This window comes from Chiroxiphia lanceolata, chromosome 6, assembly GCF_009829145.1.
Source record: "Chiroxiphia lanceolata isolate bChiLan1 chromosome 6, bChiLan1.pri, whole genome shotgun sequence".
NCBI lineage: Eukaryota > Metazoa > Chordata > Aves > Passeriformes > Pipridae > Chiroxiphia > Chiroxiphia lanceolata.
This window is the reverse complement of record NC_045642.1, coordinates 40250796-40268979: the sequence shown is the minus strand read 5'-3', so window position 1 is coordinate 40268979 and position 18184 is coordinate 40250796. Positions and strand designations below refer to the sequence as shown.

Here is an 18184-nt window from a genome sequence, read left to right as displayed (position 1 = left end):
TGAAAAACAGCCAGCTTGATGAAATACCTGTTAGGTCTAGTAATAATTTTTTGTGAAGCAGATGTCACATCAATAAGTCTATTTCTTATTGTCCTAGAACTCAAATGCTCCAATACACTACTTATATGATTCTGTGATTATGAAAGAACCTGTCACTGAATGTTACAGATTATTTATTAAATGTTTGTGGTAAGATGAGTGGCAGCCATTTCAGTTTGCTACCTACAGATTTCAAACTCTGGCTTGAAATTTGATTAGAGGTTGTTTCTTAGAGGTTGTTACTTAGAGATTTTTCCTTCTTTCGTTCAAACTGACAGAGACGCTCAGCTGAGGTACCCAAGACCGAGTCACCTCCTTCAGTTCTCTCTGAGAATCTAGAATGCATTTTATTGTCCTGTCAAATCTGAAAAATACTTAAATCTCCTTCTTTTGAAGACATACCAGAGATCTGATTCTGGATAGAATTAGCCTTCCTGATACAAGATGCTCCTAATAGAAAGCAGCTTATTACAGAAATGTAGTCTTAAATCATGGGCTTCACCATCTACATAGCACTTCAATCCCATCAACTACATCTCCAGCACAGGCAAGCCTGTTTGAACAGGACCAGTCTAATTTTGTAATGTTACTGCAACAACAATTCCATTCTCACTCATATACCTCAAGTTTTGCATTAATCTCTTCTTAGCAAAGACACGGTAATTTGGCTACAGATAATATACGTGAGGATGCTGAGAGTGAACACCTACTCACTCCTTTGAAAAGCAAAAATACTCAAAGCTCTAATATGATAATGCAAGTAAAGAATGCATAGTAGGAAAGATGATGCTTATAAGTTTCATTTTATTCACCTGGTATTTTCTGCAGTAGTAATGTGTTCTGCAAATGAAGGGGTTTCCTTTTACTGACTTTGGACCATACTATGATTTGTATTGAGAATTCCAGGCCTTTATCTGATCTTATAATAAATGTAAAATACATAAAACAATTATCCTAGTGTAAAATTGAATTTTATCTCTCTGTAACCAGCTTTTGTCTATGATACATATTTCTGTGTTTGAATACAATGCAAAATTAATAATAGGTATAATTTATTTTCTGACTTTTCATTATCTTGACATTTTAACAATCTCTTTTTTTACATATTCAGGCTTTAATTTTATCTAGGGTTTCTACCCCAAAGTTCCATTTTAGACATGTACAATGTGCCTTTCAGAATATCCATTCACGGAGTAACCTGCTAAAAGAACATACTGGCTATTTAACAGGCTAAGAAACAGTATCAAGAAATAACAGCATTTTATAACAAAGAAAAACGTCAGACTATGAGAGAAAATGTAGCACTGCATGTAAATTACAGAAAAACATGTTAGAAGAAATCACAAGTTACAGTATAGAACTAGAAGTAGGAAGTAGAGTTCTGAAGTTGGTGGTTCTGGAAAATTATTAACAGATAGCTTAGATTTAATTTTTTAATAGCTGAAAGAGATAACCAAGGAAACCCTTTTCCTATTAAAGGGCAGTCACAACTTTATATCGAATGCCATGGCATTAGCAATTTAATATAGAGATTAATCTAATCTGGACATGAGCCTTTCAGTACTTTAACAAGTAATTTTTTAGCCTTAAACATAATTTATACAAATGCACCAATCTAATAGTTTACTTTCTTTTCGTAGTGCAATTAATTAACTTCAGCTAGCCATCTTCAACGTTTTACTACCTCAGACACACATAAGTTGACTTCAAAGAAAGTATGTCTCTAAGTAGACTTTGTATGCAAGTGCTGTAGTTTACACAGAAGACTTTATTTAAAACAAAAGGCTCAGAATTAGAGAAGGTCAAGCAGGAGAAAAAAGAAAGACACAGAAATACATAAAAAAGCATGAGAAAATATCCCCGAGATTTTGATGAATAAATACGAAGAATGGCACAGCTATACGGGCTGATAGACCAACTGTCACTTTCCATAAAGGGCAAGAAGTCCACAGCCACTCTGCACAAAGCCAGACTGGCCACACCAGTGTTGCACGTGCAGGGGCAGTGGGATTCCTTCACAGCTGCAGCAAATGAAGCTGCTCGCTGGGTCTTTGTAATTAGAGGAGGAATGTGATAACCACGGTGGTCTAGACTGCTACAAGTAAAAACAACAAGTCCCAGAATGAGTGGCCCTTGGTCTGAAGTGGCTGTTGTCAGGATGAGGCACGTTTAGGAAGTAGTCCCTCGAATACCTTGTGATAAACACATGTGGAGAAAATAACACGAAAGAACAGTGTAGTTAACTGAATAAAAGGTTAAAGAAAATAAACGATATTTTTGCAGCTTAGCATTTATTTGTGAACTGTTGGTGCAACTCTATGCTTGACAGAAAAGCTATAAGGCTTTGGTAGCTTGACAAGACAATCTACAAGCTTGAATGAAATGTTCAGCTTAAGGAATTAGAATAAATCTGATGACTGATGTGCTACTGAACGTGACAGACTGTCATCTGTTTTAAACAGGATCTCTGTAGGATGTACTTAAAGCAATGTTTTCCCATTACCTTAAATACACTAAGACTTTTCCCAATGAATTTTGACTAATCTATTAAGACAAAAGATCTTCTCAAACTCTTGCCATTTCAATAAAATAATGAAATAGCCATTCAGTTTACTTGCATAATTTATTCATGCTGACACTGTACTTCCATGTTTAATTTACATCCAGTCACAAAAGCATGCAACAAAAATGATTACTCTAGCTTCCCAAATTAACTATAAAATTATAAGATATGTGCAACAAGTGATTAAAGCAGCTTATCTAAACTATATTCATATACAGATTTTCACATATGGAAATATCAAATTATTTATCTGTTATCGAAGCAGATTTTATACAAAAATAGGTCCAGGCATTCTTCAATAGCTTTTTAAAATCAAGAAAAAAATATTAAAACCCCTACAGTGAAATGGTACTGTGACACATAGTTAGAGATATATTAAAAAACAAACTTTAGTTTTAATTTGGCCAAATCCTTAAAAATTGTAGCCCGTTACTTTAATTATGTACAGAGACACCGTGTATGTATAAAATATAAACAGTGTAAAATAAGATAAAAATTCCTAGAAGGTAATTTATGCTATTTTAAAAACCATACAAGCATCAAAAACTTGGGCAAGATCTAGGCTGAAACAGGAGTATCATTCCTCTATGTAAACAGTCTCTGTAGGAATTACTGAGGTGTTTTAGCATGTCCTTATCCTGCACATAATGACTCCAATCTGTCCTACAAACGAAAAAATATGGAAAAAAGGATTTTGTGACATCCACCTGGAATCTGTACCTTAGATGCAGGGAATGGGTATAACTGCTCATTGCAGATAAAGCACAGTAACGTCAGTTTGAGCCACACTGTATTTGCAAAGCTGAACAAGGAAGCCAGCACAACTCCCCAGCTTGTACAATCCACTTCCAAAGGGGAATAAGAATCAAACGACCACCAAAGTCATTCAACTTTCAGAAAAGGCTAAGTGTCACATCATTTAAGATGCTTTAGCTATCCAGTGAATTTTCCTCATAGTTGGTTGACTGATGTTCGACTATAACTTCATACCACATATTTCTAAGAACAGAACAGTCTGTATCGTTTACCTCACAAGTGTCAGTATTAGACTAATTTATGTTGCTAGTTTTCTTCACTGCTGTACAAGAGTACCACAGCTACTGGTAATTAGCCAAGAAGAAAAACCGTTTCTAGGCATGGGCCAGATTACAAGTATATACCACATGTATTTTACCGGCAGAATAGAGTTAGCATTTTGCAAAATGCTTTGCATTATAACTAGTGAGCTTATGTTTCCAAATAAATGTTAAACTCAAGAGTATTAAAGCTTTGCCCAGTCCTGCTACTAAGATGCAAATTTAAGCCATAAAAAAAGTTCAAGGACCTCGGTAAAAATAGTTTTGCTTATAAGACTGAAGCTATGTGTCCCTTCTCCCCACATTTGCACTCAGAAACCACTCAGACCTCAGAAGACCAACAGACCTTTTTCAATCAGTTGCTGTTTCATAGCTGTTCAATACAGAAGATGACAAGCCTCTGCACAACCTCTGCTGTTTTCTGTGTTTTGCAGGAGTTCTTTATATGGCTCAGTTACCATAATCTTCTTCCTCATGTAATGTAACCTGTAAATAAAAATCACTGTACCAGGGATAAAATCTCATGCTACAGGCAACTATCAATAGGTCTTTGAGGTACTCTATACTGTCAGGAGAAAAATGTATTACTTATGCTTATATCAGGATTACAAATTAATCTCTTTCAGTTACCACCTGTGATCTTTTGGATCAAGAAAGAACCAGAGCCTTGAAACTCTCATATCTCCCAAAGCTTTTCACAACTGCTAGCTCTATACTTCTATCATCTTCCCTGGGTCAAAACATCAGTCCTCACAACAACCTCTGCTATTCAACATGTGCTGCACTTCCCTGCTAAATGCTTCAGGCACTACATAAAATCTCTCAAAGGACTCAGGTGCTGATACATAAGGAATGCTGAACACACAGAGGTGGTCCCCACTTTCTTCAGAGCAACTGCCAAATTCAACTGATGCATCAAGCACAGAAAAACAGTGGTTATCAGTCATCTTTTCATAATGTTCTCCACGCACTGGCAGGTGCAAGACTTGGTGTTTCTGTGTTTTGTTTTTTAAAAACATTTAAAGGCCAAGTTTAATGAAGGCTTGTCTTATTTCCCTCACCTTCCAATGACCAGTATACCCACCCTGTTGATTTTACCACTCATTTCACATTTTATACAAGACTATTAAGCTCCTCTTTTGCTTCTAAGGGCAAACATCCACTGGAATGTCATTTTCTGAACATTTTGTCTTTTCACCTCTACCCTGTATTTCACTGAAAGCTTTACTGTCAAACTTCTTCTGAAAAAGCCCCCTTCTTTCCAAAGAAAACATCCTTTTAACAAGAACATGAGCTAAAACTTTGTAACCATGCCCTTTGTGGAGAGGGGGGATGTTTCATAAATGCTCAAGTCAAACATTTATATTCTTCTACAGCTTATTTTTTGTTGCTAATATCACTGCCTCTGCTAGTAGCTATATCAAAATTCAAAAAACACAAAAACATGACCACTCTAACAATGGCTCAAAACAAAAGGGAATGATCATTCTCAAACAAACCAATGATGGCTTAAGATACACTGTTAATGGCAAATCTACATGTTGCAACTTCATTCATATGTAAGAAGTCACTGTAATAACCAATTGTTGCATAGAAGTTAAATTTCTTCTAAATGATTAAAAAAAAAGTTTAAAAATTGATACTTAGTGAAGTAGATTATATTTATCTAAATTTACAAATTTCTTCCTCAAAAAATTAAGCTGTATATCTATATGTGTCTATCATCAATGCTGCTACAAATTTACAAAATGCTTTTCATAACACATTCTAGAATAGAGTACATTTACTCTTGAGAAGTTATGTTACTACTTGTACTTACTCTGGTTTGAATGGAGTTAACTTCCTTCATAACTGCCCACATCATACTGTGTTTTGGGGTTACAGCTAAACCAGTGCTGATAGCATACCAGTGTTCTGACTATTGCTTACACTGCTTCCACAGTATCAAGGCTTCACTGCCCACCAACTCTGTCACTCCAGAGAGTAGACTGGGGCTGGGCAACAAGTTGTGAGCGGACAGAGCTGACCTGAACTGGCCAAAAGGATATTCCATACCATGTAATGTCAAGCTTAGCAACACAAACTGGGGTAAAGCAAGAAGGGGGTGTGTGGTTTGTCTTCCAAAGCAGCTGTTGCTCAGAGACTGGCTGGACATTGGTACGATGAGGGTGGGAGGCAGCGCGTGACTTTGCATCATTTTGTTGTTGTTGTTTTTGGCTTGTTTGGTTGGTTTGTTCTTCCTTATTTTTCCTTTTCTTAATAAACTGTCTTTGTCTTAGACCATGAGTTTTCTTCCACTCTCCTGCCTGCTGGGGGGAGCAGTGAGCAACCAGTTGTGTGGGTGCTTAGCTGCTGGCTGGGGTCAACCCACCACGTGTGACTTTATTTTCTCCCTCCAAAGCACAAGGATATTCACAGTTGTGGTTTGTGTCTGTTTTCAAAAAGGCATTGAAACAGTAACAAACTGGAATACTGTCTAGAGCTTCCTCTCCAAAGTGCAACAAATAAGTGGGTTTGAATGACTGGAGTAGTGCTGTATTAATTTGCTATCACAAACCATACAATGGCTTAGGTTAGAAGGGACCTTGAAGATCATCTAGGTCCTACCACCCTGCCATGGGAAGGACATGTTCCACTAGACCAGGTTGCTCAAAGCCCCATCCAACTGTGTGCCATGTTAAAGAAAATCCCTGATTTCATTTTTGCAAACCATAAGCAAAAGTGACTACTAACCATTAAAACAAATAAAACAAACCAAATGATACAAATCCAGCAGAATTCTAACTCAATAATTTATTTTTGACAAATGCTTTCACAATCTCACTTTTTAGTCCATTCCCTAACATCTGAATGCCAGTTTCACACATGTAATGAACAGCAGGTAGAAACACATTTTCAAAGATTATTTCATATTACAACTTAGCTCAGTATTCATATAGTCACCAGACAAATCTGCAGGCTTTGAGAATGACTTAATTTTTCTTTTGAGATATAAGGTACTGTACAGGAGTGTTACTGCACAGAAATATTAGTCAGAGCAAGAACACCATGGACCCACACCCTTCCCATTGTTTTGAAATGTAAACATTAAAACGCTTGGAATTTGAAATAAAAAATGCAGGGTATATGTTATAAAATTGTGTACCTGTTACAATCACAGAATACTAGTAATCTGGCAGATATTTTAAGCACATACTTAGTGGCATGAACACAAAAAAAACCCTCACAACAAGAACAAAACCTTACTACCTGTTATCTCTCAAACATTATCCTCCTGTCTCCCTTTAAAATTAAGAACTGTATCTCACATTTTCAAATAAAATCAGCACCTTGCTATTTAAGAACTGTTCTCGCATTAGAGTAACTTGTCTACATACAAAACTGCATCAGGTAAACTGATTTCTAAAGGAAGTTACAAACAACCTGGATATTTTTCACAGTTCTACAAGTGGTCCACACAAATGTCAACAAACCAAGTCCACTGTAACATTTAGTTGAACCAAATAGTACATCTCTGGGCTGCAGGTGTGGACACACACCATGCAAAAGAGGGAATATGTAAGATTAGCTACTGCTGATTTTGAATTTCTGAACTGCACCATTTGACAATTTTCTATACTCAAAAATACACTTTAAAAAAGATCAGCTGTTAGCATTAGTAAGAAGCAAAAATACAAAACTAAATTCCAAAACTTAATCTGCTTTGTAAGTTTCTTTAGAGCTTCTCACAGGCCCTGTTTTCAATGGTCTCAACCAAGATTTGCCTAAGGACATGCAGTTGACTCAGAACTTAACTGAAAAAGGAAAACACGTGGCACACTAGAGGCCTCTCATACTTGCAGAACTCTGGAACAGATCAGGATATTTCACCTATCACCTGTCCCCCATGAACACTGCAAAACTGTCCCTAAGCATCTGAGCACACAGTAACTGCCTTACTTGCACAGCTAATACTAGACATTTAATTTTAAAACCGTGTTCATTTATTACATATAAATAAAACATCACAGGTACATGCTCAAGAAGCCCCTCCTGCCTGGTGCTCAGGTCAGAAAGGCAACAGGTATGTTCACCAGCTTGTTCAAGGCTGGCTGCTGGGACAGGGCTCCATCTACTGGTGTGTGATCCTGCATGCCTATGGGAAGAACTGGTGGGGAAAAAACCAATCAAAATCTCAACGGCTATTTCACATCTCTGTTTCCTAATGATATTCAGAAGACATAATATCAAGGTATTCAGAAAACACTACTAGTTAGAAAAAAACCAGGCAACCAAATACAGGCACTCACACATGTTAGTGTGTTGCACGCATATGAACTCACACATACTGTGCCCGTCGTATGTATATGAAATCTTTTAATATCCCTTAATATTTACAAAACGTATCTCAAAAACTATTCTAAAGAAGCACCATTTTTCTACAAGATGAAGCATATGACTACACTTTCCCAATCCAGATGTAAAGCTTTATTGTTTCTTCTTAAAGCAAGCAAATAAGCAAACAGATAACTCTCCAAACCCACTAAAAATTGTGTAATATTTGCACAATTTAAGGCGCTAGAGGTGGTTTTCTTTTTCTTTAAGATAAGGGAACTCATCAAACATACAGAAGCAAAAAAGTTTCAGTAGGAGACTGCTATCAGTATTCATCAAGGGTATTTCTGCACAATAGCAGCTACAGCTACAGCATGTCTAACTTTAAAGATTGACTCCTGCTGTCACATGCAGCATTTCTCAAATTGAGCCATTTAAACCTTGCCTTACTAACCCCACTGTGCCTTCAACTCATACCTGGGAGTGAAAAAGAGCAGTATCTTTTCCTCCCCAGGACCCTCTGTGCCCCTCAGCCAAGACTAGTGCGCTCTGGCTGCAGAAGAGCAGCCAGAGCAGAAGAGCAGCCAGAAGAGCAGCCAGAAGAGCTGCAGAAGAGCAGCCAGAGCAGAAATCAGCAGCAGTTCAGGAGCTACCCGAGCTCACTTTGGACAAGCTGACCATGGTGAGAAATTAGATGGTGCTTGCCCAAGCTGCCATCACATCTAGGTAGCAAGGGCCAACAAACCAGCTGATCAGTCCTCCCAGTTCCATTCTCCAAGGCATGTCTAGCAAGATCAGCAGCTAAACTTAAAACCCAGTGCAACAAAAGAGACAGCGCAAGAAATGGACAGTGAGCTCCACAACTGCACCCCACCTCTTTGCTTTAAACATTCTGCCTCACACTCAACACAACGTTGAAGGCATCTAAGTGGGGCTCAGTGCAAAGAGAATCTTGGAAATACCCACATCGGTCACACAGTATCTAAAACATAGGAAAAGATGAGACTAGTCAGGAACACCTGGAAACAACAGACAGTCACAGCAAGAAGGCAGGAATGGAGTGTGGAGCAATAAAACCGAGGTTCTATGTAATGTCCTATAACGTAAGGATAACTGGTGAACCAGGACATCAGGGAATTCACATAGTTCCTCTTGGGGCTTGGTTTTCCCAATTTAGCTTGTTGCCCATAAAATACAGTTGAAGAGACTAATGGAAAAAAATCTCCTACAACAAACTTGCACAGCACCACAGAATCAGAACGGAATACTGGTTTTTTTCCTTTTTATTTTAACTTTAAGGAAAAGCAAATTTCAAACCTCGAAGGTGGCTTTTCACTTGCTAAATTCAAATTTTAATCAAACTTCATTTTAAAATACAACGGAGCAGAACTATGGGGTTGCTGATGTCTCTTTAAGGAAAATGACATCAGTGCAGGCTACACTTGAGAAGGATATAGGTGTGGAACTACATCCTTTTTCATCATATGGTCAGGTGCAAAGTGAAAAGTTTAACTTCAAGATTCCTGTGGTCTAATGAAAATAAATACCATTACAAACAGATCCAAGAACACAGACATATTAAATACTGTTTGTTTGTCTTCAGATATAGATCATGGGAACAAAGATATTTAATTACTTCAAGACTAATTTTGATTTCATTTTAAGCTGTTTACACTGTCAGCAACCTCCTGGTATTCTGACAACTAGCAGAGGCAAAAAAAAACCCCAAAACGAAAAAAGTGGAAAAAAGTCAATTAGCATCTACGAGAACAGTTTTAAATTGGTATCTAAGCATTTGATTGGCCTATTTTGATCACGCTGAGCAACTAAATGCCTACAATACAAGAAGAATCACTCATCTAGTAATATCTGTAATAAAGAAAATTCATTTCAAAATCAGAACACATTTCCATAGCTCTACAAAAACAGCTACAAAACTTTTGACAAATCTTAAATTTGTAGAGGAGGTTTCACAGTGTCAATTTCCTCATTACAAGGAAGTTACCATGGAGCAAACTGGTCAAGTGTTTATGTCAAACTTCGGACAAGGAAAACCACATCCTAATACTCTGCTATAATAGCAAATGGAAAAACTGCCTGTATCTGTGCACACACAAAAGGTACACTATAGAAAAGCATGATGAAAAATACTGCTTTGTTTCTCATGCCCATATCTAAAAATTTACACAACCAATTTAACACATTCTCACTCGCTAAGCACCTAATGCTAAAATGCCTGTAGAATCTTAAATTTTATTTACTTGAATGTGAACCACAAGAACAACACATTGAGAAACAGCATCTTAAGGCAAGTCCAACCGTGGATCAAAGAAATTTTAAATTAAGAACAGTACTAAATTGTGCCTTTCTAAAAGTAAGACTAATAACTTTATTAAACTATTTTACTGATACTAATGATTTTATTATATCAACACTACTAATGATATTATAGGATGGGTATAATTTAGGCAACTACAACAAGCATAAATCATAATATCCAAACAGGACACTGCATTAGATACATATCTTCACATTTTGCCATCTAATCTCTCTCAAACAGCAATAGCTTTTTTAAAGAAATACATAACTATCTATCATACCATTACTAAGAGAAATAAATGCTTAAAAAAAAGAATACATATTTGCGTGTAACTTCTTTCAACAGCATTGAAGAGGCCACTGGAATGTCTTAGATTTTTTCATTATGGTCAGTCAGTGTTCTCAGATCTTGGTAACTAGGCTTATCATTTTGGCAGTCAATGATGCTCCTAAAATTAATGAATTTTTTTCTATAATACATAGAAAAAAATCAACAAAAACACAGCACAAACCATTTTTTTATTTCCTATCAGATGTAACAGGCAAGCACTAAGAATGGTTCCACTTTCTTACCTGTTGATACATCAGAATTAACAAGGAGAGAGAGTCAAACACATACATTATGAAATAGTGCAATGAAAGAAAGCCAAAGCAGAGCTGATTACTCCAAAGGAAACAAGTGAAGGACATCTTAAAAAGAATGTTCATAATATGAAGACTTATACATATTTAACTTTGTGCATGAAAAACTGAAACAAGACAAAATAGTATTTTAAATTGTGTAACCATTCTGCAAAAAAGAAATATTTTAATACTTTTCATTTCCATGCACCTCAACAGCCACGCCTTGGAAAGCTCTACTCCCTTTTCACCAAGCCAACCTAAGCTTCGTATCATTCACTTGTTAAAATGGCAACTCAGAACACTTTCAAGTTCTACTCCCACCAAGGGTAAGTCATACACACGCCCAACCATGAAGCAATTCTTCAGCACTAAATACTCCCTTTACAAGTCAACAGTACTATTTATAAGCTAAAACACAAGTCAACTTGTAAATTGACTTAAATAAATTACTACCATTAAAGATCTGGTCTATTTGCTTCAAGTACAGCAATTTTTGATCCCATGTTAAACTGTCTCATAGTGGAGCATCATACAGCATTTTCAGAACAGTTTTGATTCAGACACAACCCTGCTATCATTTCATGAATCCTGATGGAAACTGCCACCCCCTCCCTACAAAGACTTATTCAATAACCAAGCATTTTAATCTTTCTTTGTCCTAATACTACAGTACTGAACCAGATTAGATTTTTCTAATTTATTTCACACTTAACATTTAGTGCATAGCTAATCAGAATATTACTATTTAAATGAATGTATAACTTAAAGATCAAATTCTGTCTTCAGCAGATTTACATAAAAGGACATAAAGCATAACATTTCTCTACCAGCATGTTATGTGGATCTCCTTAACTCAATTTGTTATGGACTTCATGGTGCCAAAATTAATGTCCTCTAGGAGCTGAAGTCATTATGTCTTCCAAACTCAAAGTGTAATCCCATGCTTCTGTGACCGATGGAAGTTTTGCCACTCACTTAATGATAAGGTAGATCTGTTCCTTGGTTTGCTACTCTAGCAAGAGACACTGAACAAAATGATACCACTGATGCTGTCTTCACTTCTTTCTATTACATATCCGATACTGTGAACCAGTCCCATGTATTTTAGTCTCCGCTAAAAACAAAACCAACATGTTGATTACAATGTTAACTACACATGAAGTCAACAACAGAACTATATGCTTTTTTCAATGTGAATTTCCAGAATACATTTCAACAACGAGAGCAACCACTCTGTGGTCACTCAAGGATCCTACTCAGCCCCTCATTCCCTTCCCTACACCAGAACCAACAAGAGCGTTCCTGCAAGTCATCTGCTGCACATGTAGCACACCCAACTCACAACACACATACAAATAGCTGCCCACTAGGCACCTGACCCAATAAACTCCTACATACCTGCTAGAGAAAAGCACAGGTCAACAAAACAAAAAAGAAAAAAAGGAAGAAAATGAGCTGTGGACAAAATAAAGTTGACCATAGGTCACAGGTGTCACAACTCTAACTTCAAAAAAAAAAAAGCTTTCAAAATAATTAACTGAATCACTGAGTTTTAATTCCTCTGACAAGCATGAAATAAATATAACAATGCCTTCGACAAGGTGCATCCAAGTGTAATGGGGCACAGAAAATAAAATAAGCTGTTTTCATATAAACAGTAAAATAGAGAGTAAACCCATAAACAACACATACTGCATCATGATAGCTAACCACTGGCATTCAATTTAAATGTTCATGTCTGTTGCACCTGGGACAGATTAGCTGTGCCTGTTTCACACTTCATGAAAAAGGTTCAAGAAATTTATTTTACAGAAGTGTACCCTACACATGTGATCATTTTGAAAAATTTGATTTGATTGATACTATGAATACCAAAGATCAATCTGAGCAATATCTCATGCGGTGGGCTGACCCCAGATAGAATTCAGGTGCCCACCAAAGCTGCTCTATCACTTCCCTCCTCAGCTCGTGGAATGAGATAAGAACAGGGAGAGATCACTCACACACTACCACCAGGGGCAAAACAGACTTGACTTGGGGAAATTAATTTATTGCCAATCGAATGAGAGAAGGGTAATGAGAAATAAATCCAAATTTTAAAACAACTTCCTCTCAACTCCTGCTTCTTCCTGGGCTTAACTTTACTCCCAGTTTTCTCTGCCTCCTCTCCCCCTAACCCCCCGCCACAGAGCAGGGGGAGGGGAACATGGTTTACAGTCAGTTCATCACACGTTGTCTCTGCCGCTTCTTCCTCCACAGGAGGAGGATCCTCACACTCTTCCCCTGCTCCAGCATGGGGTCCTCCATGAACTTCAGCACGATTCTTTGCCAGAGGCTTTCTTCACAAACTGCTCCAGCATAAGTCCCTTTCATGTGACTCAGTCCTTCAGGAACAGATTGCTCTAGTGTGGGTCCCCCATGAGCTCACAAGTCCTGACAGCAAACCTGCTCCAGCGCGGGCTCCTCTCCACAAGTCCACAGGACCTGCCGGGAGCCTGGTACAGCACAAGCTTCCCACAGGGTCACAGCCTCCTTTGGGCACATCCACGTGCTCCAGTGTGGGGTCCTATATGCACTACATGTGGGTATCTGTTCCTCTGTGGATGTCCATGGGCTGCAGGGGCACATCCTGCCTCACCATAGTCTTCACCAGGGACTGCAGGGGACTCTCTGCTCCGACGGCTGGAGCACCTCCTGCCCCTCCTTCTTCACTGACCTTGGTGTCTGCAGAGTTGTTTCTCTCACACATTCTAACTTCTCTCTCCAGTTGCAAGTGCAAATTCCCCCCTCCCCCTCCTTAACTCTGTTATCCCAGAGGTGTTATAGCCATCACTGATGGGCTCAGCCTTGGCCAGGAATGGATCCATCTTGGAGCTGGCTGGCATTGGCTCTGTCAGACAGGAGGGAAGTTTCTAGCAGTTTCTCACAGAAGGCCTGCCCCCCCCAACCCCGTAGCTCCCCTGATAAAAAACCTTGCCATACAACCCCAATACACATCTAAACTATTTTTAAAATTCTAATACATAGTACTCTTTAATACCCCAAAGGCCACTACTCTGCAGAAATTGTCAGTTTGCATTTTAACCTGTCCTTAAAAGACAAATCCCACATCAAGAATCAGTATGGAAAACAGAAGCCTGCTGTTATGGTTTCTGTATCATGGCTCCTGAAGCTAGCAGGGAGCATGTCAACTATGCTATCACTTAAAAAAAGGGGGGCTGAAAGTAGCAGACATTCACCTAAACAACTGAGCATTCATACTCTTTCTTTCCATAGCTGTATCTGTTCTGCAAATAAAGGTTCAATGATGTTCCTCTCACCTCTTTCAAAACCATTCTCCTTTGAAAGGAAAAGGCTAAAGGCAGCAGTCATACTTTCAGGAACATCTGTCAGTTGCAACATTAACTTATACTTAAATTTGTCAATAGACAGCAGCCCAGAAGGGTTGTTTGTTTGTTTTAAAAATAAGCTTCAAAACATCCACTGCCGATGTAAGATAACAGATGTAAAAGTGAAAAGAAGCTTCCGCATAGATTTGGGAGATTCGCACTAAAGTGAGTATCAAGTCAGATCAGCCATTCATAATTTACAAACACTCCACTATCAGCATGCTGCCATTAACATGTAACATCTACTCTACCATATGTCGGGCAGACTAAAAAGGAAGTAACAAAAATATCCATTGGGATATCTCCCAAGTTCACATGACTAATTTTATACAAAACTGTAATCTATAGGCAGGACATCCTCCTTCTTCACCCTCGGCTCATGTGTACCTTCTTGCTTTAAATTCTAGTGAATAATTTATCGATTCTTTCCACAGAGAACTACCAAACCCATATTTTCTCTCCTCCTATAACCCCTTCCAGTAAGCTCTGAAAACTTCTTTAACTTTTTTACTAACCTACACACCCTCAAAAACTGAAAGCCCTGCAAACTGCAAAAAGCTATATGTGAGCCACAGTGCACTAGCACTGTACTCCTATTTCTGCCAGTAATACAATGTGTTGGGTTTGTCTTGCTGCAGGAGAAATACTAAGCCTGACAATTGTTTTGTTTCTTACCGGTCAAGAATAGAGTTTAACGCCATAATAATACACTTCTAATTTAGCATCATCTAGAATGACTTCTAACAAGCAGGGAGATAGATTAACAGTATGCGAAGAAAAGTAACATTGCCTTCTCCAAAACAGGCAAACTAATAATAAAAACAGAAATTAAGTGAATCCAGAAACAAAACAAAACAGAGAAACAAAAAGGAAAGAAGTCTCATTAGCTATCATGTCAAAATTGGGGAAAATATTTTTAAAATTTAATTTGTTACTTACTACTACTGGACAGAATAGTCCCCATAACAAACTGTAATGCGAATCATCCTGTAAAGAACTTGCAGTATTACTGTAAGAAAATCTGTAATGACTACAAAAACTAGTAGCAGCAGCTGTACCTATGTTTTCAAATCCTGTACATAATTTTACCTCCCAGTCCCTCTCTTCACTTTTTGTACTGCAACCAGAACTGCAGTAACTTCTCCTTAACTGGACGGGTAAAACAAGTCTATCACATTCAAGAGCCTGAAATCAGTGCTAATTCCTGTACCAGTGACAAAGCAAAGGAGCTCGTAGCTGTCACACTGATGGTACCTCACTGGTGTATACACCTCTGTCTCACACATCTCATTCAGCTGAAGGACCTTGTCATGAGTGATGGTATTTTGCACACTAAACAGGAAAATAAAACAAAAATAGAACTACCACATAACACAGCATGTTTAACCAGTATGACATAGTTTTAACTCTTGTTAAACCCCACCAGATACGTTAGTGCCGTAATATATTTAAATAAACAAATAATCCAAGTTTCAAGTTAAACCAAAGTTGCACATTCCCAGAGAAAAACTAGTCAAGTATAGATGTTCAAGGCCACGTTCAAGGACAAGGCAAGCACATCACTGCATTTCACTAAGACCCACAGGTCCTAGAACCTCCAGAATTTGCAGCTCTGAGATCTGCTGAGCCTGAAGCACATTGCTGTGGTTAACCGATTCTTCTTCCACGACTAAACCCTTGCAATTTAAGGCAAGCCACTGTTCTATCAGTAGTTAGCACTTGCTGGAATACTAAAAAAAGACACTACAGCGCTCTGAATTCCCAAACTCAGGCTAAAGAAACTCTTACGGCAACCCACCTCCAATCATCCCAGCCCCCTGAAAGTGTACCTAGACCCAGTTGAAGTTGTTCCACGGACAAACACCGAAGGGTGTGCTGTTTCAGGTAGAATAGGCCTTTGGGTACAATTACTGAATGTTTTTCTCCCAAACTGTTCACACTGGGAAACCATAACGTTTTTCCTCATGCGAAACAGATCTTCACACCACCATCAAGAATTCTTATTAGTAGGAAACTTCATTACAATAGGATCTGAGGTATACAACTCATTGGGACTTCCTAAACAGCTTTTAGTGAAGTCATAACTATTTTTAAAAAAACCCACAAACTTTATTTTGGCAAGTTTTTTGGTGCAGGTTTTTTTTTCCTTCTCTAAAATGTACTACTACAATGCTGAATACCCTCCACACTTTGTTCTCACCTGACACTAAAGATCCAGCAACGACCTCCTGAATTTGTTCAGGGCAGGTTTCACCTCACACTGTCCAAGCCCCCTTCCCAGCGCTGTCCCCCTCTCGGAAAGCGGCTGCCTGTCCGTCCCTTCCCTCCCTGCTGAGCCTCTGGGACTCCAAATCGCGCATCCCCGCATGGACAGCTTGGCTCCCCGTATCTCTAGCTGCGGAGCGGGCGGTAGGTCGGGCAAGTCGGGGGAGGAAACATTAACCCAGCCCAGGGGCTGCCAAGGCACACGCAGCCAGTGGGTGCAGCAAGGGCCCGGTGGCGGCGCGGCCCCGGGGGCGGAGGAGGCGCGGAGGCCGGGCAGGGCCGCTTGCCCGCGGGGAGGCGCTGAGGGCAGAGCGGCCCCTCCTGACGCCGCCTCGGCGGGACGCGACGCCACTGCCAAGCCCTGCCGCGGGGGATGGGGTGAGTTCCCCCCCGAGCGCCGCGGGGCAGCCCCGGGGAGCGCCCCCGGCCCGTTACCTGCGCGCTCCGGCCCCGCCGCCGCCGCCGCAACAACAAAGCCGCGAAAGGCGGGGGGAGGAGCGGGCGCGCGCCCGCCGCCCTCGGGAGCGCGCAGCGGCAGGGCCCCGGCCCGAGGGCGGGGCGAGGCGGCGCGGCCGCGGGGATGGGGCGGGGATGGGGCGGGCCCGGGCCGGGCGGGGTGCGGAGCTCGAGGGGCTGGTTGGCGGGGGTATCGCCTGCCCGCCCTTTCTCCGCTCGGGCAGTTGTTTCTTTTAACGCTGTTAGTGCTGGGGTGCTGCCCAGGCTGGCCAGGGACGGAATTCCCTAGTGAGGGACGCAGTAACCACAAATGGAGAGACAGATCCTGCCAGGGATATCGAGGAGGAGAATGGAGTGGCGCTCATGTACTTGGGAAGAGGCCATATGGAAATGGGATTAAGCCTAGAAGTGCTTTATGAAACCTGCACAGTGGGAAGGTTGCCCTTTTTGGAGAGAGGAATGGATGGATGTGCCGTATATAAAAAAGACTGTCAGCAGAGGAATTGAATTGTGTTGATGTGCACAGATCTGGGGTTTGAATACTGTGAGACAAACTTAATAGTTTCCTAACAAGACTAGAGCTTATTTTTTTAAGGAGCAGGTTACGATTCTGTAAATATCTATGTAATTTACATGCGCTGTGACCATTATTTTTCAGTTTGTTAATGTAAACTTTCTTTTTTGTTGCAGTGACACTTTCTGTAGAGAACAAATCTAAGTGACCAGTTTCTGCATCCTCTGATCAACTCTAAATTCTCTTTGCTGTGGAACTACTGTCGCAAGTCCACCTTAATACTAGATTTGCTATTTGAACCAAAGGGAACACTGTACAGGAACATCTAAATCCCTGAAACTAAAAAGCAGCGATGCTTCAGCATCTGATTTTTGAGGATAGGGAACACTGGAGGCTTGATGATCCTGCTACATTTATTGAGCAGCAGTCTCAAAGAGCCCAACCAAGGGAACTAATGCAAATGCTAATGAAACATTGAAGTTGAGATTTTAATTACTCAAAGGTCAGCACATTCGAGGTTTATCAGTTTGAGTTATTCCGTATCCCTACAGTGATGCCCACTCAGCTCTTACAGAGATAAAAAAATTTACATTACTGTTTATTTGCTGATGCATGCAAATTATAT

General features: G+C 39.7%; 1 protein-coding gene across 1 annotated transcript in view; it reads right to left on the bottom strand.

Annotated features, from left to right (window-relative positions):
* MIPOL1 (mirror-image polydactyly 1) overlaps positions 1-17058 on the bottom strand; it is a 185917-nt gene extending 168859 nt beyond the window's left edge. The window contains 2 exon segments of the mRNA XM_032689903.1: positions 4025-4164; positions 17025-17058. The gene's annotated coding sequence lies outside the window, so the exon portion shown is untranslated.
* Between the last annotated feature and the right edge of the window lie 1126 nt (positions 17059-18184).